Source organism: Dromiciops gliroides, chromosome 6 (genome assembly GCF_019393635.1).
Source record: "Dromiciops gliroides isolate mDroGli1 chromosome 6, mDroGli1.pri, whole genome shotgun sequence".
NCBI lineage: Eukaryota > Metazoa > Chordata > Mammalia > Microbiotheria > Microbiotheriidae > Dromiciops > Dromiciops gliroides.
Genome location: NC_057866.1, coordinates 89,299,925 through 89,322,831, shown reverse-complemented (window position 1 = coordinate 89,322,831; position 22,907 = coordinate 89,299,925). Strand labels below are relative to the sequence as shown.

General features: G+C 42.1%; 1 protein-coding gene and 1 non-coding gene across 5 annotated transcripts in view; one reads left to right on the top strand and one right to left on the bottom strand.

Annotated features, from left to right (window-relative positions):
- SORCS2 (sortilin related VPS10 domain containing receptor 2) overlaps positions 1–22,907 on the bottom strand; it is a 1,257,082-nt gene that overhangs the window by 1,165,926 nt on the left and 68,249 nt on the right. The gene's annotated exons all lie outside the window — the stretch shown is intronic.
- LOC122733209 lies at positions 8,222–8,328 on the top strand. Its single transcript, XR_006353792.1, has one exon. It is a non-coding gene; the product is annotated as a U6 spliceosomal RNA (small nuclear RNA).

The following is a 22,907-nucleotide window of genomic DNA, read 5'->3' as shown; positions in this document are numbered from 1 at the left end:
GGTATTTTTCTGCTTATACTGGAAAGTCCTCCAGTCTACCCCTCAAAATCCTACCCATTTTTCAAGGCCTAGAACATCTAACCTCCTCCATGAATCCTTCCATGGGGTAAAAGTATTGGACTTGGAATGAAAAAAAAAAAAACAAAGACAAAAACCTGTCTTTTAGCCCTGACTCAGTTATTTACTTGCTGTGTGAACCAGTACAAATCACTACATCTCCCCAAATCTTTGACTCTTCATTTGGAAAAACAGAGATGGTAACAATTTGCCCAGCAAGCAGGGATGACTAGAAGATCAAAAGAAATAATGAGATAATGGGTGTGAATGTGCTAATGCCACATTGAGCCATGATGAGTTGGACAACTCGACTCCATCATCAGTGGTTTGTGGATTAGCTTCTGAGGCACAGACTTGGCTTTCCATCACAAAGACAGAAGTGCTGGTCTGTGAAACAGTGGTCTGCTTGATTACAAAGATTCACTGAGCCCAGAAAGTATCATTCCCTTAGAGAGACTCATCTCTTTTGGGGGCTGAATTCTTGCCCTATGAGTTGGCTGCATGGACTCTTTCCCAGAGGACTTTGTCTGCCCAGTAGAAACACAGAGAAGCACAGACATGGCTTCCTTAGAACAACATTCCTTTTGTCCATCTGCTCAGCTCCCTGACTTCAGAAAAATCTCTCCAAAAAGAAGGAGCTTGATTCCACTAGGGTGCTACAAAGCTGGTGTGTCCGGCATCCTTAATCCCAGACCTAGCCTTCAAGGTCTCAAGCTCCCCAAACTTCCTTATTCCTCTCTATAAAATGGGGGAGACAATAATATTTACCCTGTTGAAGGGATTTGATGCAAACAACTTATTATGGTAGTTAATGATGATCGGTCCACTCATAAAATATGGACTTATTTTGGGGTAAAGTTTGAATTAATACAAAGCAGAGATCCTTACCCTATGGTCTACACAATTTAAAAGTATTTTTACAACTGTATCTCAGTATATAATTAGTTTCCTTTGTAATCTTGTTTATCTTATTCATTTAAAAACATTCTGAGAAAGGCTCCACTGGCTTCATAAAATTGACACAACAATGGTTAAAAACTTCTCCTCTAAGTAGTAACTGTACTTTATAATTAATTATTAATTTCCTGCTATAACCATTTCCAGTGTAGGGGGGTGCAATGAGGTGTGTTGATGATGATGATGACAACAACAATACACTTTAAAGTTTGCAAAATGCTTTACAAATATAATCTCATTTGATCCTCACAATAACCCTGAGAAGCAAGTCCTACTACTATCCTCATTAACAATAAGCAAATTGAGATAAACTAAGGAGAAGTGACTTCTGTAGGGTCACAGAGCTAGTAAATGTCTAAGGCAGAATTTGAACTCAGATCTTCCTAACTCCAGGTCCTGTACACTATGGTACCTTGCTGTAGGATAATGGTACAGTCAAAATACCTAGGTTTGAGTTCCACATTTACTCTTTACTATGAGCTCAGCTAAGGCAATTAATCAGTCAACATTTAAGTATCTACCATTTGCAGAGCACTCTGCTAAGCTCTAGGGGTACAAAAGGAGGTGAAAGACAGTCTCTGTCCTCAAGGAGCTTACAATCTAATGGGGGAGATAATAGGCAAACAAATACAAACAAAGCAAGCTATATACAGGATAAATGGTAAATAATTATTAAATGGAAGGCACTGGAAATTAAGGGAGGTTGGGGAAGACTTCTTGTAGAAAGTAGGATTTTGGTTGGGACTGAAAGAAAGCCAGTCAACAGTGAGAGCAGAAGATGGAGAGCATTATCAGCTCGGGGAGCAGCCAGAGAAAATGCTGAGAGCGAAGAAATAGTATGTTTTGTTTGTGGAACAGCCAGGAGGCAGGTATCCCTACATCGAAGAGCACGTGTCTAAGAGTAAGGTGTAAGAAGACTGGAAAGAGAGAAGGGAGTTAGGTTATGAAGAGCTTTCAATGGCAAAAAGAACACTTTGTAGTTGCTCCTGGGGCAATAGGGAGCCAATGGTGTTTATTGAGTAGGGGAGTAACATGATCAGACCTGTGCATTAGGAAAATCACTTTAGTGGTTAAATGGAAGATGAACTGGAGTGGGGAGAGACGTGAGGCATCCAAACCAGCCATCTCTGAGTCTCAGCATCCCAATCTGTAAAACATGACTAACCTTTGCCTCACTGTGTTCTCAGTCTCAATAGAGCTAAAATTGCACCAAAAAATCTGTAAACTATTAAATGACACATAAATGTGATTATGAGAGTCATCATCATCATAATACTTGATATTTCCATTATACTTTAAAGAACACAAAGCACTCTATATGCATTGTCTCTTTTGACACTCACAGCATCCCTGAATTGCAATGCCTGAGGTTTGATCAGCTTTGTATTTTAACTATTTATTCTTGCTAACCAGGAGCTAAAATTCTGTTATGTTTATACTGACGAAGAACTTTGGATGTTGACAGTGCCCTCAGATTTCAGCATCCTAGGACAAAGCCCTGGCTGCCCAACTAGTTACAGCTCAGCTCCCAAAGCCAAATTCAAGGACCCTCCACAGGGCCTGAAGCTCAAATAAGGTGATCTGCTCTGCTCTGACCTCTGAACAAAAATAACCTGCTCTAGGCTACCATTCATTTTTTTTCTTAGCTTGCCAAGATCAGAGCTCTACAGCTTCCTAGGAAAGAAGAATCTCTCCATTATTTCACAGGGCTGAAAATAGCCTAAAGGGGACAGAGAAGCAACCTCCTCCTCCCCACCCCACCTTTCTTTCTTTACATCCAAGAGAAAGAAGTTTATCAGTACCTGCCTTCTGCTAATTCTGGGAAAGGTTTAAGGCCCCATCTTTTGCCCTTTATCCCATCTATACAGGCACACTTTACACCATGGAGTTCTTGGCTTCCTTCGTCTTTCATGGTCAGAACAGAGAAGCAAAAGAAAGAGGTCACTTCATTTCCCTTTTCTCTGCTGCATTTATTACATAATATTGTACATTATTACAGTATAGAAGGAAGAGACTCTGACCTGGAGTCGAGAGATCTTGGTTCAGATCCTGCCTCTGACATTGACTAACTTTGTGATCACAGTTACCTGACCTTTTAGAGCCTCAGTTTCCTCTTGTGTAAATAGGAGAATACATCTGTAGTATCTATGTTGCAGAATTGTTGTGAGGAAAGAAGGAATAATGGAAGGAGAAGGAAGAAAAGATAGAAGGGAGAACGAAGAGGAGGCAAAAGAAGAAGAGAGAAGGAATGAGGAAGAAATGGAGAAAAAGAAGGTAAAGGAAGAAGAATAAGGGGGAAGAAGAGGAATAGGAGGAAAACGATGAGGAAGAGGAGGGAGAAGGAGGAACCACCACTAATATTTAGACAGCACTTTGTCATTTGTAAAATTATTTACAAACCTGTAGGAAAAGGAAGAATCTGTTGGTTACAAGCTTTGTGAGCTTGGCACAGGTGCTTCGAATCTCTCAGCCTCATTTGTTGTTGTTGTTCGTCCTTCACTCTCAAAGAAGAACTCAACCTCATCTCCTCTTCTGTTAAAATGAGGGAGGAGCAGGAGGTGATGCCCAGAGTCCCCTCCAGCCCTGAAGCCTATAAGCCTATCAATAAGTACTAAAATAGGACAGCTAGGTGGCGCAGTGGATAGAGCACCAGCCCTGGAGTCAGGAGTACCTGAGTTCAAATCTGGCCTCAGACACTTAACACTTACTAGCTGTGTGACCCTGGGCAAGTCACTTAACCCCAATTGCCTCACTTAAAAAAAAAAAAAAAAAAGTACTAAAATAGCCACCAGGTGGTGCCATTGTGCACAGAGCCCTGGACTTAAGAGTAGTAAGAAGACCTGAGTATAACTGTGGCCTCAGATGTGTACCAGCTGGCCAAGTCACTTACCCTCTGCCTGCCTCAGTTTCCTCAGCTATACAATGAGGAAAATAACAAAGCACCTACTCCTAGGGTTGTTGCAAAGATCAAAATCTTATGAAGAGTTTGGGCATCCTTAGAGCACCATATAAACGCTAGCTTTATTATTGTCGTCGTCACCATCAACATCATCATTAAATGGGACCCTGTAAGAAAATTAGAATTCATCCTAGAGGTGTACAAGGACTTTCTAAGGAAGATAACAAAGAGGCAAATCAAACAGGTACCATCTGACGTTAAGAGACGGCTTCACTTCACCAAAGAGCACTTGACTTAAAGTCGCAGTTTGGGGCCATCTTTAGCACTTCCTTGAATGAGAGGTATTCTCTCTCTGAGCTTCAAGTTCCCCATCTATAAAATGGGGAAAAAATAATTATTCCACTACCTAGTTCACGGATTGCTTTAAGGAACTATAAAGGGCTATATAGAAACATGAGATACTCATTTCTTTCTCTGGTCAGTCATCCTGGGGCACCCACTGTACCAGGCTTTGTCACAGCTTAAGTAGGAAGCCACGTGCTACCATAGGAAAAGAATGGGATTGGAAATCTGGGGGCAAATCCCAGATCTTGTTATTCACAGTCTGAACGAGTCCCTTTCTGGGCCTTAGTGTCCTCATTTTCCAAGTAAAGGGGTTAGAAGAGATTTTTTAAAATCCAATGGTTCTGGGGGCAACTAGGTGGTGCAGTGGATAAAGCCACGGGCCCTGAAATCAAGAGGACCTGAGTTCAAATTTGACCTCAGACACTTGACACTAGTTGTTGACCCTGGGCAAGTCACTTAACCCTCTTTGCCTGCCCCCCCCAAAAAAACCCACAATGGTTCTGGAGTAGGAGGAAATGAATGAAAATCCCATCTCTGCAAGTCACTTAATCCCCCAGGGCTTCAGTTCCTTCAGCTTTAAATGAGGAGGGCACGTGTCAGCATTCTCTGAAGACTCTTCTAGTTCTGAAGCTACATTCCTCTGACTAGATCAGTTCTAAGGCTCCTCCATCTCCAGATCTATGATCCTAAGTGAGGCACTTAGGCAGTTCAAAGACCACTGTGGTTGGGGACCTTGGTTCAGATTCAGAGGCTCTATCCTGAACAGTTCACCTCACTAGGCTGCTATTTCCTCAACAATAAAATAATAATAATAATAAAAACAACAACAACAATAATAAATACCTGCCCTTACTACTCCATGAGGTGGCTCTGAGGACCAGATGGGATTATATACAGCATAAAACTCTATACAAATGTCAACTCTTATGACTTGTTATCAGAATGTGAGACTGTCAAATAGCCCTTAGTGACGGCCTACCCACTCTGACTTTTGTCCCTGAAACCCAATCCCCTGGACTCCCTTTATTCAGCAGTAAGCAGACAGGCCCAAGAGAAACACTGGAAATGGTCAGGGACTATCCTTTCAGACTTCTATTTTGGCCATTCCATCAGTCTCCTTTCCCTGATGTCTGAGGGAATAAAATTAGTGGTGGATACTGTTTTAGCAGCAGCCACCTCTTCTTAATTACCTAAAAAGGATTTCCTTTAATTGTTCAAACAAGAGTTCAGAGAGCTGAGGGGTTGGAGCAGGGGAGAGTGGGCAAAACAGAGGGAAGGGGGAGGGAGGAGAGACTGGAGTGGGAAAGGAGGTGTCTCAGGACTTCCAGATCTCCAAGGGTGTTTTGAAACTTAGTCTTTGGTGGTCTAGGACAATTGAGCCCAATTCCAAGCCCCAATCAAAACGGTAGCCTACTTAGGGCTTTTCATCTCCCTTGAGAAACCCATGGGCCTGTAAAAGACTTTGGCAGGCTTGACTGGATCCCAGAGTACTTAATATGCAACAGTGAGAGCCTCCAGTGGCCAGGGAGCAACCCCTAAATCACGTTCAAGGACAGAATGTAATCAACTCCAAAAAGAACAACATTAGGACCAAACAAGGCAGGCTCTTGTCAGCAGAAAATATGAGACCGTTTTTAGAGGCTCGGCACACGAATCTGGGGAATGATTTCAGAGGTAAATAACAGTGGCAGGTTTGAGAATATAAAAAAAAAAGTTAAAAAAGAACCCACTATACATACATACATTCATTCATTCAAATTCTCATTCTCTCTCTCTCTCTCTCTCTCTCTCTCTCCCCCCCCAAGTTGAGAAACCCACCCCCTACAGTCCTAATGGCACATTACTATAATTGATGGGTGAACCACTGAGAATATGGGCCCAAAAGCATTGGACAAGTGGCAGAGGATGGGAGATTTGGTGTCAGGAGAAGGATGGAGGATAATGTTTCATGCTTACAGAGCAATGTCTTCCACCCAGGAGGTTTAAACAAAATGCATCTATCCTTCCTTGAGTACTTGGAAAGAGCCATTATTCCTAAACCTGTTTTATTTAGCTAAGGAAAAGCAGAAATGACTTAGGTCAGTGCAAGTGCCACACAAGAAAAAAAAAGTAATAGAATTTTATATCATACATGATTAGTAAGTAAAGAGGTTAAATGGGATAATAGAAAGATCACTGACTACTCTTAGAATCACAAGAGCTAAATTTGAGTACCAGAATCAGGAAGTTCTGAATTCAAATCCATCCTCAGACACTTCCTCAGCTGTGTGACCCTGGGCAGATCACTTAATCTCTGTCTGTCTCCATTTCCTCATCTATAAAGTGGGGATGATAACAGCACCTACCTCCCAGGTTTATTGGGAAGATCAAATCAGCTAAAATTTGGCATGCACTTGGTAAACCCTGAGGTCTTATTTAAATGCTAGCTATAGCTTGGCAAACCTTAAAGGACTTGACAAATAGCTATTATTACCACAGAGCTGCCTGGGGCACTTTAGATGATTTGCCCAGGGTGACACAGACAGTATGTGTCAGAGGAAGGATTTGAATTCCCTGACTCCAAGGCCAATCGTCCATCTCCCACTTCCCACTGCTACAATCAGGAGAATTTGAGGCAAATCATGTTGCTTCTCGCTTCATTTTCCTTATCTTTAAAATGGAATTTAGAATCCTTGCACGATCTACTGCATTAGATGTTTTTTTTAAAGTAAGAAATGTCTTTTATAAACCTCAAAATGCCACCAAAAGGAGAGCCATCACCATTGTGGTTTAGTCCCAAACTCCATCTACCAGCCAATATAGTTTCCCCCACTCCCTACCTTGGGAAATAACAGGAATAGAAATAGCTAATACTAACAGCTGACGATTTATTCAGCATCTTACTGTTACATTTTTTCCATGCCATATTACAGTGGACTCTAATAGCAACCCTCCAAGTAAGGCATGGCATCTCCTTTTTATAGGTTAGGAAATCAGGGCCATGGGGGGGCGGGGCGCTTACCCAAGATTGCAGAACTAAGACTGGAACACAGGACCCCTGACTCTTAGTCTAGTGCTTCCCCCATATTCTTCCCATCTCCACAAGCGCTGAGAGCAAAGACGCCTAATTCCTTCTATAAGTCATGGAATCCCAGAATTGCAGAACAAGAAAGGACCACAGAGGGCAACTAGCCCAATTGATACCTGGATAATATTTCCTTCTACAACATGCTTAATGTCATGAGTGGAAATTTGGTCTCCACACTCCCTCTCTAAGCAGGCCACTTCATTTTGAGATAGCTCTAATTGTCAAGGAGCTCTGCTTCACATCAAGCTGAAATTGTGCCTCGTCCTATTCCCTGGGTCTAAGCAAAAATAAAAGCTTAATTCTTCTTCCAGATGACAGCCCAGAAAATTCTTGAAGATGATTATCATGACTCCCTCCCCCTCCCCAAGGATTTCTTCTCCAGCCTAAACATCTCCAGTTGTCTCAAATGATCCTCATATGGCTATTTGTCTTCTTTTGGATATACTCCAACTTGTCAATATCTTTCCTAAAAATATGGTTAGTTCCCAGAACCAGAGAGAATGTTCCAGAAGCTTTTGATCTGAGTATAACAAAAGTCCAATTGAAAGGAGATGAGGTCCTGAACTAAGGTGGTTTTGGAAAACCATTTCCTGTAGAAGCTACATACGAGATCCTTCAGAAGAAAGATCTACATGGTCTAGCAAATGATGGGATGGGGATGCTGAAGAAGACAACGAATCAAAGTTGGCCTTGAAGTGTATAGCCTAGATCCCCGAAGGATGGCCAAGGTAATTCAGCCAGTAAATGAAAGGGTCAAGACCTGAACCCAGGGTCTCTGATCCCAGTCAAGAGTTTTTTCAATAAGTAAACAGGGAAATTGAGACTCATGATAGCGAACCCAAAAAGTTCCAGAGAGCATTATTTATCATCCAACCTTTTTAAAAAAAATCTATGTTGTGCTCGCTTCGGCAGCACATATACTAAAATTGGAACGATACAGAGAATATTAGCATGGCCCCTGCGCAAGGATGACACGCAAATTTGTGAAGCGTTCCATATTTAAAAAAAAAATCTATGTTAATTGTGACTGGGAGATGTGAACCTGTTTAAACCCCTCACTGCATCTTCTAACCTCCCATCTCTGAAAAACCCACAGACTTCTAGAGCAATTTCAGAACCAAATAGAAAGATCTTAACTAGAGATTTGAGATCCTCTATTCCTCTTGAGTCAGTCCAGATCTCTCCAAGGTCTCTCATTTAGGTTTCATGTGGCTTGTTCATTCCCACAGAAACCTGATCTTCTCCAACAGCTTGAACACATGTACTGCACTAGCCCACTTGGATGTCCACAAAAGAAGTCAGGAATCTTTCAGTGAAATACAGGTGTGCTGCCTCCCCTCTAAGCTCCCTGAGGTCAAGGACCAGGTCTGTTCTTAAAGACACACCTCAAACAGCCAGGATGATATTCTCCCTACTGATAGTGTGAAATGAATGCGTTCAGATGGACTTGCCTCTGAGATGCTGGGGGAATCTGACTCGATCATAGGACCCTCAGGAGAATGATTAGAAACTGAGAGTAAACAAGCAGGCTATAGCTGGATAGAGTTAGGGACTGAATATCAGGGGACCAGGACATTAGTCCCAGCTCTGCCTCTATCTCTTAACCTTAAACAAGTCAGGCTTTCTGAACCTCAGCTGGAAGGGAGTCAGAAGACCTGGCCTCAGGTGTTGGCTCTGGCATTTCCTATCTGAGTCAGCTTTGGGAAGTCATGTAAAGTCTCTGAGTCTCGGTTTCCCCATCTCTAAAATGGGTGTCATATCTGTCTTGCCTACTTCATAAGATGGGTCAGAGGAAAACATTGTGTAAACTATAAAGTACAATAGAAATGTGTGTAGTGGTAGTATTAATAACAAGAATAATACTATATAAATTTATATAACACTTAAAAATTTGCAAGAGTCTTTGCATGTCTAGTACCTTGCACATGCCCTAGACTGTTGAGCAAAACCAGCTTATTCTGTCTCTTGGACACAACACTTATCATGCTTCTGTTCCTTTACTAGTTGTTGTTGAGTCATTTTTCAGTTGTGCCCCAGTTCTCCCTGATCCTATTTGGGGTTTTCTTGGCAAAGATACTGGAATGGTTTCACCATTTTCTTCCCATTTTACAGATGAGGAAACTGAAGCAAACTGAGTTAAGTGACTTACCCAGGGTCACACAGCTAGAGCCTAGATTTGAACTCGTGTAGAGGAATCTTCCTGACTCTAAGACCAGCATTTTATCCACTGTATCCCGTAGCTGCCCCATCCTTTACTAGAACCATTCTCCATACCAGGATTGTCCTGACTCACCTGTCTTCATCTTGTGAAATCCCACTGATCCTTTGAAGCCCAATTCAGATGCTACCTCCTCCAGGAAGCCTTCTCTTATCATCCCCCACCCCATTCCTGTGAGTTATGATCTTCCCCTTTAAACTTCACCTAAACTTTATATTGCATATTTAAGGTATGATTATGTATGTTTTCCATGTTTTATCCTTCTAATGAACTATAAGTTCCAGGAGAGTACTCCAGTGCCCTGTTTAAACTTCATATCTGCCTCAGTGACTGAACAGAGTATTCTGTACATAGCAGACTCTTTTAAAAAGTTTGCTGAATTGAATTGAAAAAGGAAGGAATAATAACAGTGATAATGATGATAATAACAACTGACAGCACTGTGGGGTTTGTTAAACACTTTCCATACTTTTCTTTTTCACTTCACCCTCTCAGGTATCTTTAGCTCAGTGGTACAGGCATCGCAGAATGGTTCAGTGACTTTCCTGTGGTCACAGAAGGCATGAACGAGGTAAGATTTGAACCCAAATTTTCTTGACCCCAAGTCTATTCTACTATTAGTTGCTAAGGGAAAAGGGAAGAGAGATAGGAGTTTATGGAGTTTGGCCAGAATGGGAATGGGACCTCCAGAGAAAAATGCAAACTACCTTGAGTAAATGTAAACAATAAAAGAAGCTCCAACTATCCCATGGGAAAACTTGCATATGACCTCGGGCCATCCTGGCAAGGTGCCTTCTTTGTTCTGTTTCAATATAATACCTGACCTGACCTAGGGTTGGCATGGGGATCTGTTACTTTGTCTTGCTGCCCACCAATATGACTGGCCTCTTATGAGTAAATTGGGTTCCCTTAAACCCAATTAACTTAATTAACCCTAATAAAACCTATTAATAACCAACCTAGTATGAGCTCCTCTTTCTTTGGTATCTCAGAATTCCAAGGATATGCCTGCCACCTTACAACTGGCATAATCAGGGCTGGATAGTCTGCTCGCTTATTATAAGGAGAAAGATAAGAAGAGAAAGAAAGAATGGTAGAGAAAGCTAACTTGTTAGATCTGCAGGAGATTGAGAAAGTTGGAGTTGTACTTGATAATGACCTACTCCAGGGGCAGCAGCTGTTCATCCAATAACCAAGATGGAGGTGAGGAGTCCCCTCAGTAGGAGAAGACTGCTTCCTAATGCAACCAAGCAGAAAGTGAGCTAGGTAGGAAAATAGGTTTCCAACAGTAATTGAGCTCATTCCATATGAGAATGTGAACAGGGGCACAGTAAAGTTATTTGGAAAAAAACAAAAGAAGATAATCACCTCTAATTAACATCACTCTAGCTTGCACGGTCCCGAACAAATTAGAGTTTATCTTTCATTCCAACTGACACCTTGGATGCTGCAGCATTATGTATCAAACGAATTACAAATCCCCAGAAAGGCTTCGATCCTGTAATTCGCTGGTGAAAACAATTTTTACAGAAGTAAAACCTGATTAAAACACAGCCCAAGATGGTTTTGGGGGGTTCCCCTCTTTTTGTCAAGAAAGTAAAACTCTAAAGCAGCTATCACACAAGAAGAAAAAAAACCCTGCCATTATCCAATTTCCAAGATTAAGATTCCAATCCCAATTCTGATTCTCAGGATATCACTGAACCTCAGGTTCATCATTGGTAAAATGGACACAATGAATCCTTTCCTGCAGACATTGCCAGAGTTTTGTTACATATGAGTGGTTTGGGCTACAAGATCTCTTAACATCTTTTTATAGTCCTGATGTTCTATGATCCGTTAGGAAAGTTCTTAAGGTACAATTCGACAAGCATTTATTAAACACCTCCTGTGTACCAGGCACCATGCTAAGTGCTAGGATGCATACTCAAGGAGTTTATAGTCTACCATGGAGGGAACAACATGAATATAGTGAGTAAATACAAAATAAATAAAAAGGAAAATTTAAGTGGGAATGCGCCAACTACCAGGAGAATCAGGAAAACAAAAAAACTTTTCTAACAGGTAGCCTCAAAGGCTTGATTTGATACATTTTTTTTTTGGTGAGGCAATTGGGGTTAAGTGACTTGCCCAGGGTCACACAGCTAGTAAGTGTCAAGTGTCTGAGGCCAGATTTGAACTCAGGTCCTCCTGAATCCAGGGCCAGTGCTTCATCCACTGTGCCACCTAGCGGCCCCGCCTCAAAGGCTTGAAGAGAGCTTCCAAGAAGGTTCCAAGAGGCAGGGGTGAGAAGAGAGAGGGATGTAGGCACGGGAGACGGCACCAACACAACAGATGGAAGACCACGTACAGGGAACACAGAGTAAACCTACTTGGTTTAAGCACAGAATGTGTAAGGAAAAGTAATGTAAATTCAACCTGGAAAACAGATAGGTTGGAATCATACCAAAAGAGGTATTAAATGGCAACAAGTTTATCATTTATACTAGAATTAATAGGAAACCACAAATGCATCTTGAGTATGGAAATGACATGGTCAAACCTAGGGCTTGTGGGCAGCTGCGTGGAGGATGGATTGGAAACCAGAGAGATGGGATTCAGGGGAAGCCAATTAGAGCACTCTTGAAATAGTTGGGGGTGAGAGGTAATGAGGACTCACATTAGTGTGGTCACATCTAAGTGGGAAGAAGAAAACAGAAGTGAGAAATGTAGAAGGCATTATACCAGAGTTTCCCAAAATAATTTGGGTCTGGAACAATTTGGGGCTTGAAGTATAATGACAGACATCATACATGCTGGTCACTGCTCAGGATCTGACAGTGTAGAACACCCTCAAGAAAATGAGGGATGGAGAAATTTTGGAGCAAAATAGAAGATCAAAGAACTTATTACAGTTTGAATTAGCTTTACAAAAATCATCTAGACCAGCCCACTAATTTTAATTTCACGCTCCTTGCTGGTGGGGATACCAAATTAAAGTAAGACATGTCCCCTGTTTTCAAAAACCTCGGTGTCTAAAATTTTGGTCACTATAGATAAGTTTAAGGCCTCAGCCACTGGCCCAGGGGAGATAAGGGTCATCTTCTAGTCCTGAGTTATGATCTGATAGGCTTATGAGATTTCGGGGTCTCAGGAGAGTAGGGTCTCCTTGGGATGCTCAAGTCTGTCTGTGGAGAGTAAGAGGGAGTCAGGGGTAAGCTCTGAGCTGCCATGGGAGATAGTGGTCATTGATGAACTGGTCTTCTAACTACACCCATATCTGAGAATGTTGTTCTGTAGTCCCTGTGTTGTTATTAGCATGTGAAAACTACTCCCCCCCCACCCCACCAAAGACCACTAAACAGGAGTGCTTTGGACATTTAGTTTCCTTTCTTGATATCTGCAAGACAAGCTGATTCTTCCAGGATCCTATTTTCTATCAATCACTGTTAAGTTAATATATGATGCAATATGTTTATCCAGAAGCCAAACTCCTCTCTGTCCCAAACATCTACAACAAGGTCATAGGTCCCAACTCCACACCACCATGCTGAAAATGCTTTTGGAATCAAACTGTTTGGGGTTAAGGCCCTTCCCTGGATCCTGCACTTATGAGTTCAATGCCATCTAATAGACCACAAGGTGGAAATAGTAATTGGGCTAACCTTAGGAGGGTCAGATATAGTAGTGAAATGCCACCTTAGCTGGGTAGGGGCCAGGGATATTGGGAAGACCAAGCCTAAAAAAGAAGCAACCCTTCAGGTTATTGTTTCTAATAGGGATAGGACTGAAATCCCTCAGGATTTTTTGAGGGTCAATGACAAAGTGTTTATCACGTAGCCCCAAAGGCTCCAAGTATAAACTCATAGAATCTGATACTTGGTAAAAACCTCAAAAGCCATTTAGTTCAAACCACACCTGAAGAAAAATCCTTTCTAGGACAGCTGGGTGGCATAGTGGATAAAGCACGGGCCCTGGAGTCGGGAAGATCTGAATTCAAATCTAAGCTCAGACATTTACAAGCTGTGTGACCCTGGGAAAGTCACTTAACCCACTTGCCAGGGAGGAAAGGAAGGAGAGGGAGAGGGAAAGAGAGAGAGAAGGAGGGGGGGAAGGAAGGAAGGAAGGAAGGAAGGAAGGAAGGAAGGAAGGAAGGAAGGAAGGAAGGAAGGAAGGAAGGAAGGAAGGAAGGAAGGAAGGAAGGAAAGAAGGAGAGAAGGAAGGAAGGAAGGAGAGAAGGAAAGAGAAAGAAAGAAGGAAAGAAAGAAAATTCCTTTCACAATGGCATGAAATAGAAGAAAAAATATTCTATTTCAAGTTAGAGGAGCTGCACTCTAAGGAATTTCTAGTTCTGCTATTTACTACTTGTATAGCCTCGGGCAACAGGCCTTGGTTTTCTCCTCTGAAAAATGGGGATGATGATTTCTGCACACCCACCCTCAGGGTTTTCATGAGAATTAAATGAGATAATGGATATGAACATTATTTGTAAAGCTCTATAAGTCAAGTGGTATAAGCAGTAGTCTTTTCCCTTAAATATGAGTACCACCTACCACACAAAGCTCTTGTAAAACAATAGAGCAATGTGAGGAGTTGATACTCTTATCACTAAATAACTACATGACCCTGAACCTTCCAAAGATTCTTCTTAATATAGACCATTTGGTATATTGGGAAGAACGCTAAATGTGAGGTAAGGAGACCTGAATTCAAATCCCAACCCTTACTCCTACTTTTGTGAATCTGAGATGGTTACTTCACATTTTGGAGCCTCAGTTTCTTCATCTGTCAAATGAGAACAAGGTCTACCAATTAAGAGTCACAAAGGTGCTTCGAAAAGTTATAGGCATTACGCAAATGTCGGCTATTATCATTTTCATTCCAGAACTCCAATTCAGCAAACATTTACTGAATGCCGATAACTAAGGTCACCTTAACAGAACGTGTCTGCCGTGAAAAGCTGCCCTTGGAATCATGACAAAAGTCACTTAACCTCTGCAGCGAACCAGTCGCAAATCATGCCTAAGCCCGGGTAAATGATATTTCAGCTTGCTAAGTGCTGATAAAAGGCTGAATCACAGTTTGATTTCTAGAAGACACAATCAGTTCCCTGGGACTTCAGTTCTAATCAGGGCACCCCATCTCAATTGGGTACTCAAACTGCTGGAATGTATTCCAATTACCTCTGTGGCTTTTAAGAGCAAACCCATCCCATGTATCCATCTTCCCAAGGGCTCTCCCAGGGTGACCAACGTTGCAACTTGTCATTCCTGGAGAACTCCAAGCAGCTGCTGCCCAGCTACAAGCCCTGGCTAACTATCAAAAGGACTTTCCCTTGCAATCGGAAAACAAAAACCTGCCTTTTTTTCCCTTTTGGTCTAAGGTAGCCTGGATGAAAGCCAACAGTCTTGGGAATCAGGAGAGCTGTGTGCTCCAAGACTAATTGTCCTAATTGGGACCATCAGCAGCTCACGAGCCCAAAGAATCACAGAGAGAGAAGAAACCTTAGAAGTCTAGTCCAGCCCCTCCTGAAGCAGGAATCTTCTTCTCGGACATCCCCAACAGGTGGTTGCTCTGCTGTCTTTTTCACTGCTGAACAGCTCTGACAAGGGTCTGAGTCTCTCTCTGGTCTCCTTAGTACTTACTGTGATGGCTTATTCCATATTATCTGGTTGGAAAGCAGCATGGCAGAGAGGAAGTAAAGAGCTGAACTTGAGTCAGGAAGATGAATACTGTGAATACTTTAGACAAATACTGGCTAAATCCTTGCCTCTTAAACTGTGGGTCTTGACCCTATATGGGGTCGCATAACTGAATGTAGGGGGCAGCAACAGTAAAAGATTATGCTTACTTATTTTATATACCTATAGACCCGGGGTTACACGAAAATTTCTCTGGCAAAAAGGGTTTCTTGGTGGAAAAAGTTTAAGAAGCCGTGAGCTAAATGACCCTGGGCAAGTCACTAAATCTCTCAGTGGTCCCAAACAATGCTCTAAGTCTATAAAAGCAGGAGAAACATGTAACAACCCTGGTAAAGGAAGTTCTCACTGGTGGTTGTCTACACCAATGCAGTCCCAGATGCAATTAAAAATGCATCTACTCATAGGGCAGCTAGGGGGTGCACTGGATAGAGCATCAGTCCTGGAGTTAGGAAGACTTGAGTTCAAATCCAGTTTCGGACACTTACTAACTATGTGATCCTGGGCAAGTCACTTAACCCTGATTGCCTCCAAATTTTTTTTAATCTACTCACTGTTTGCCAAACACATCATATGTTTGCCTAGCTCTGCACTTGTCCATCTTTCCTAGTATGGGGTCTCTTCTCCTCCAATTTAAATTCTGCCAGTTCTGTTTGGTTTTCTTTTTCTTTTTTCTTTGCAGGGCAATGAAGGTTAAGTGACTTGCTCAGGGTCATACAGCTAGTAAGCGTCAAGTGTCTGAGGCTGGATTTGAACTCAGGTCCTCCTGAATCTAGGACTGGTGCTTTATCCACTGCACCACCTAGCTGCCCCGCCTGTTTGGTTTTATTGTTTGAATTTTAACATGGTAGGTTTGTATATTCTTCTTCTCTCTACACTTCACAAAATTATTATTTTTTAGAGTAGGAAGAGACCTTAGAGGACATCTGGTCCAACTCCCTCCTTTTATAGATGAGAAAACTGAGATCCACTCATAGCAAGTGACTTGCCCACAGTCATACAAGGGGTAAGTGGTAGAGCCAGAATTTTAACTCTCAGGGCCCACCTCCTCCAGGATGGCTTTCCTGACTGTCCCACCCAATACTGATACCCACCCGTACACAAAGACAGTGTAGTGTGCCAGGAAAAGAGTAGTACACAGCTTCACATCAAGGATCCACTTCTTACTAGGTGTGTACTGATGAGTAAGTCATGTCCCATCTGCTCTCAGTTACCCCCTCTACAAAATGAGGAGGTTAGACAAGATAATCCCCAGGGCCTCTCCAGCTCAAAGTCTTATGATTCCATAACACAAAGGGTGATATCTCTTTTGACCAGCATGGGAAGCCAAAGCATTGATTTTAAAAAACAGGAGAAAAAAAATTTCCCAGAAGGGCAACAACCCATCTCCCAACACGGGGCATTTTTTAAAAATAATTTTTGGGGGGTTGAGGCAATTGGGTTAAGTGACTTGCCCAGGGTCACACAGCCAGTAAGTGTCAAGGGTCTGAGGCCAGATTTGAACTCAGGTTTTCCTGAATCCAGGGCTTGTGTCCTATCCACTTTGCCACCTAGCTGCCCCAGCACTGAGCATTTTTACTGGCTATCCCTCATGCCTGGAAAATTCTCCTTCCTCACCTTTGTCTCCTTGCTTCCTCTAAGTCCCAGATCAAATCCTACCTGTATAAGAAGCCTTTTCTAATACTCTTTCATTCTGGTGTCTTTTATCTGTTATTTATTTCCCATTTTTCCTGCATGGATCTTTTTTGTAAATGATTTTTGCATGTTGTTTCCCTCATTAAACTGTGAGCCCCTATGAGAGCAGGGACTGTTCTTTGCCTTGCATTGTAAGCTCAGTGCTCTGCTTGGCACATAGTAGGCAGTTAATAAATGTTTGACTGATTGTAAAAAGAGTCCTGGAATTGCCATCATGCGTTATCAGTTCAAATCCTAGCTCTTCCTCTTAACCAGCTACCTGGGGGTAGGCTGGTCTGTCACTGAACTGACATTTATTAAGCCTCTACTATGTACCAGACACTGTGCCAAGGGCTTGTTGTTGTTGTGTTTTGTCCTTAGTTCTTAAAGAGGGCCATGACATCAGGGTGATGTGATGACTTGCAGTGAACTGGATTTAAGTGAGTGAGGGCTGTTCAAGGTCACCAACCTCACTCTCTCCTCCAGAGCCATCTGGGTCCAGTGGCAAGAAATACATCAGGACTGGAGATGGCCCCAGATGTTTAAGGCAACTGTGGTTAAATGGCTTGCCCAGTTAAGTGTCTAAGGTGAAATTTGAACCCAGGTCCTCCCAACAAAAAGCAAACATACAAACAAAAATAAAAACTGGCCCTGCTCTCAATGAGCTCGCAGCCTAATGGGAGATACAACATGCAAACAACTGTGTACAAAGGAGAAAGATTGGGAATAAGTTGGAGATAATCAGTGGAAGCCATGTCAGATTGCATATTCTTGGACTCAAAGCCCATGAAATTAAAATACGCTTGCTCCTTGGAAGCAAAGTGATGGCATATCTGGACAGCATAGTGAAAAGCAGAGACATCACCTTGCCAGCAAAGGTCTGTATAGTGAATGCTATGGTTTTTCCAGTAAAAATCTATAGCTGGAAAAAAAAAAGAAAAAAAAGGGAAAAAAGGGAAAAAATTTTAATTTAGAAAATAAATTTAATACATTTTTTAAAAAAATCTATGGCTGGTACAGCTAGGTGGTGCAATAGATAAAGCACCAGCCCTGGATTCAGGAGGACCTGCATTCAAATCCAGCCTCAGACACTTGACACTAGCTGTGTGACTCTGGGCAAGTCACTTAACCCTCATTGTGAAAGGAAGGAAGGAAGGAAGGAAGGAAGGAAGGAAGGAAGGAAGGAAGGAAGGAAGGAAGGAAGGAAGGAAGGAAGGAAGGAAGGAAGGAAGGAAGGAAGGAAGGAGGGAGGGAGGGAGGGAAGGAAGGAAGGAAGGAAGGAAGGAAGGAAGGAAGGAAGGAAGGAAGGAAGGAGGGAGGGAGGGAGGGAGGGAAGGAAGGAAGGAAGGAAGGAAGGAAGGAAGGAAGGAAGGAAGGAAGGAAGGAAGGAAGGAAGGAAGGAAGGAAGGAAGGAAGGAAGGAAGGAAGGAAGGAGGGAAGGAGGGAAGGAGGGAAGGAGGGAAGGAGGGAAGGAGGGAAGGAGGGAAGGAGGGAAGGAGGGAAGGAGGGAAGGGAAGAGGGAAGGGAAGAGGGAAGGGAAGAGGGAAGGGAAGAGGGAAGGGAAGGGAAGGGAAGGGAAAGAAAAGAAAAGAAAAGAAAAGGGAAAGAAAAGAAAAGAAAAGAAAAGAAAAAAAGAAAAATGCATGGCTGTGCAAGTATAATGAAAGCTGAGTGCCACAGAATAGATGCTTTTGAATTGTGGTGCTAGAGAAAACTTTTGAGAGTCCCTTGGACAATGAAAAGATCAAATTAGTCAAGACTTAAAGAAATTAATCCAGGTTATTCAGTGAAAGGTCAAACACTGAAGGTGAAGCTTAAATACTCTGGCCACATAAGGAGCAGACAAAATAATTGAAAAATATCTTGGTGTTGGGAAAGATTGAAGGCAAAAGGAAAAGGAGATGGCAGAGGATGAGACGGAGAGATAGTGTCTTGGAAACAATGAATATGAGCTTGGACAGATAGCTTGAGAGATAGTGGAGGATAGAAGGGCCTGGTGTGCTATGGTCCATGGGATCACAGAGGGAAGGCACTAGGAGTAAGGGACATCGGAAAGGCTAAAGTCCATTGTTGAAGGAGGAAGAACTTTAGCTGACATTTGAAGGAAACTGGGGAAATGAGAAGGGAGAAATTTCCAAGACACGGGGGCCAACCAGAGAAAATACCCAGTCAGGAGATTGTGTCTTATGTAAGGAACAGTAATGAGGCCAGTGTCACTGAATTACAGAGCAAAGTGGAGGAGAATGAGGTGTAAGAATTGTGTGAAGGTAGGAGGGGGCTAGGTCATGGAGGACTTTAAAAGTCAAACAAAGCGGGGCAGCTAGGTGGTGCAGTGGATAAAGCACCGGCCCTGGATTCAGGAGGACCTGAGTTCAAATCTGACCTCAGGCACTTGAAACTAGCTATGTGACCCTGGGCAAGTCACTTAACCCTCATGGCCCTGCAAAAAAAAAAAAAAAAAGTCAAACAAAAGATTTTCTATTCCATCCTAGAGCCAACAGGCAAGTAGTTTTATTTCCCCAAACTTCAGTCCCTTCTGGAAAATAGGGATAGTAACACATCCACTAAGAACTCTGTTATAGACAAATTAGCATTCTGCCTTAATGGAGGATGTTTCCCACATGGAAGAACACAGAGTCCCAGACAAATATACTCTACCCCACATGGGTGTTTTGAGAGTTAAATACTAAATAAATTAATTGATAAACCTTAAAGAGCTATAAAAATATCACTTATTATTATTAAACAGCTAGCATCCTGCCTTAGAAAGACCATAGGACTGGGAGTTAGGAAACCAGAGGTCAGATCCTGGCTCTGATGCTATGTGTTTCTTGGACTAATCAGTTCACCTTTTAAAAATATGTATAATGTTTCTGTTATCTAACAGTTACTGCAAGGAAAGTGCTAAAGTGCTGTAGATAAATGAGTTGTTGTGAGTATTGGTCCTGTGACCTAAACTCTGAACCCCATTGGAAACAAGCCTATAAGTATCCAATTATACTCCAAATTATCCATAATGTCCCCCTTTAATATCATCATCATCATCATACCTAATATCCACAATGAAAGCTGTTTTAATTTTTGGGGGGTAAAGTGGTCCAGAATGCATAAATCAGTCTATGGCACTGCTCTTACTAACAAATCGATATTAAATGGGTGTTGTAATACAGGTCTACTGACCTGCACCCGCTGGAAGCTATAACTGTGGCCCATTTTCTGCACACTAATGCAGAAGAACCCCGGAAACCGGGAGGAAATAGAACACCTGGCTTTTCTCCCCAGCCCCCAAGTAATTCCAACTGGTGGTTCCTCAGAAAGGAGGTCACAGTACTCAGGAAATCAATAGTTTTAAGTGTGATAAAGCAACCTGCCTGTTCAATTACTGTGCCAAACCTAAATCATCTCTCAGATTCCAGATCTCAATCTCTCTTCCCTTACAAAGCCCACTCCTCCCAGAGGGGAACTGTGCTTTTAAGACACTGGGGGCTCGGCTTGACTGTCCTCTCGGTTATCTTCAACACTCAAAAGTCAGACAATTTATCTCTGCCACACTGTCTGCAACCCTGAGCAAGGCATGAACACATATACTCACTCTCTTTCTGTGTCTCTCTGTGTTTGTATCTCTCTGTGTGTCTGTCTCTTTCTGTTTCTCTGTCTCTCTCTCTCTGTCTCTCTCTGTCTCTGTCTTTCTCTGTCTCTGTCTCTCTCTCTCTCTCTCTCTGTCTCTCTCTATCTCTGTCTCTGTCTCTGTATCTTTCCATGTCTGTTTCTCTGTCTCTCTCCCTCCCTGTCTGGCTCCCTCCCTCCCTTCCTTCCTCCCTCTCTCCTATAGGATCTAGTAAGGAAAGGAGAGAGAAATGTTCAGGACAAATTTCATCCTACATGGGATTTCCTCCTCTTCCATCCCTATTTAAATACTTTTATGCAGGTCAAATTCGATTTGAATGAAAAACAAGATTGAGGGAGGGCTGAGGAAAGGGTTTTAAATAAGTTTGTCAACTTCCCGATTTTTCTATGGGTCAGTACAGCTCGGAGCCAGACCCAATCAATCAAACGCCCACCCCATCCGTGAATTACCTTAAAATTAGTTCCCTTGTTCATCCAGCCTCACCTCTCCTTAGACTTGATAGCTCAACGAACCTTTACATGTCTCAGCTATTGAACATCTCTCTTAGCTCCTCTCTGATGCACACAGACACACATAAGATAGCAACATATTCATCTATTTATATAAATATTATTTCTATTTATATAAATATTTAGGTATTTCTACACACATGTGTCTATAGAAGAATACAATCATGAATACATGTGTTTCCCCTGTGGGAGGGGTCTCATTTAGTCTCTAAATCCCAACTCTTCCAGGCCACTGTGACTTCTGAAAAACTTAAGAGAACACTACTCCACCCCCGCACATACACACATCCACCCACCCAACAAATGACAAATGCATCATTTTCTAAGAGTCACTGCATACTGATGACAGAAGGTTGCTATGAGGTTCGTTAACAATAACAATAATAATGATGGAAGGCTTGGCACCATAGTTCATGCCTGGAGTCCCTATTGGTGAGAAGGTTAAGCTCAGGGGGGTCCCTTGGATCCAGGTGTTCGGAGCTTTAGCAGGGCTAAATCTTTATGGGTACCTGCACTAAATCTAGTATCAATATGACGAACCTCTAGGAATGGAGGGTTAACAGGAGAAAAGTGGGAAAGTCAGAATTTGAACTTAAGTCTTCTGAAAGCACTTTGTAAATATTAAAAACGCTGTTTAATGCATGATTGGTAGAGGTTTCAAAATGGTACAACACCATTCTGGAAAGAGACTAGAAATTATGCAAATGAAGTGGCTAAAATGTCCCATATCCTTTGGCCCATAGATTCTACTTCAAGGCTTATGTTCCTCCCCCCTTCCCTGAAACCCCCACCTGCCTGGAGGTCATTGACAAAAGGAAAGGCTTCATATAGTCCAAAATATTGATAGCAGCATTCTCTGTAGTAGCAAAGAACTAGAAGCAACTAGATGCCCATTGTTTGTCAAATGGCTGAACAAACTGTGCTACATAAAGTGCAATGAAATTTTGTAAGCTGTCAGATCCTTTCATATCAATTCAGCCAGCATTTATTAGGTGCCTATTCTGTGCAAGATACTATGCCCAGTGTTGGGAATGCAAACTCAAAAACAAGACCATCTCTGTAATACAAGGGGGACAGTGCATGAATGGAAGACCATACCTTCTCTAGGGTAAATATAACATATACACATATACTCTCTTTTTTGGCCATGGCAACACAAGTACAAGATAATAAATGAAAAATAATTTTAGGACAAGAGGACCAATGGCTCACAGGTCAGGAAAGGCTTCTTGTAGATGCAGCCCCTGGGACTGAAGTCAATTCTAAGAAGGAGCAATGACAAAAGAATGCATTTCAGGTGCACTGGCTTTCTAGAATCAATGGATGTGGGTATTTAAACCTCAAAATTGGCAAGCTCCAAAACAGGGCTTGCTTTATTGTTTTGTTGATTATCTAGACTTAAGAAAGTGATGAAAATATTAACTTAAAGTATTAAACTTAAAAGAGTGTTGGGTGTACTTTTTTTTGTATTGTTAAACATTTATCAGCATACCCCTCATTGTTAGACATAACCTTTGCAAAGACACAGGAACAAGAAAGGGATCATCAACTTTTGGGAAGAATTAGTCATTCATTTTGGCTCTAAAATACAATACTGTATATAAAGGAAAGTAATAGGAAATAAGACTAGAACAGTAGGTAGAAATCACACCTTGGGGGACTTTTAATGCCAAACTGAGTTTATAATTTATCCTAGAGGTAAGAAGGAAGAGGTGAAGATTTTTCTTTTAACAGTGACATGGGGCGGGGGCAGCTAGGTGGCGCAGTGGATAAAGCACCGGCCCTGGATTCAGGAGGACCTGAGTTCAAATCTGGCCTCAGATACTTGACACTTACTAGCTGTGTGACCCTGGGCAAGTCACTTACCCCTCATTT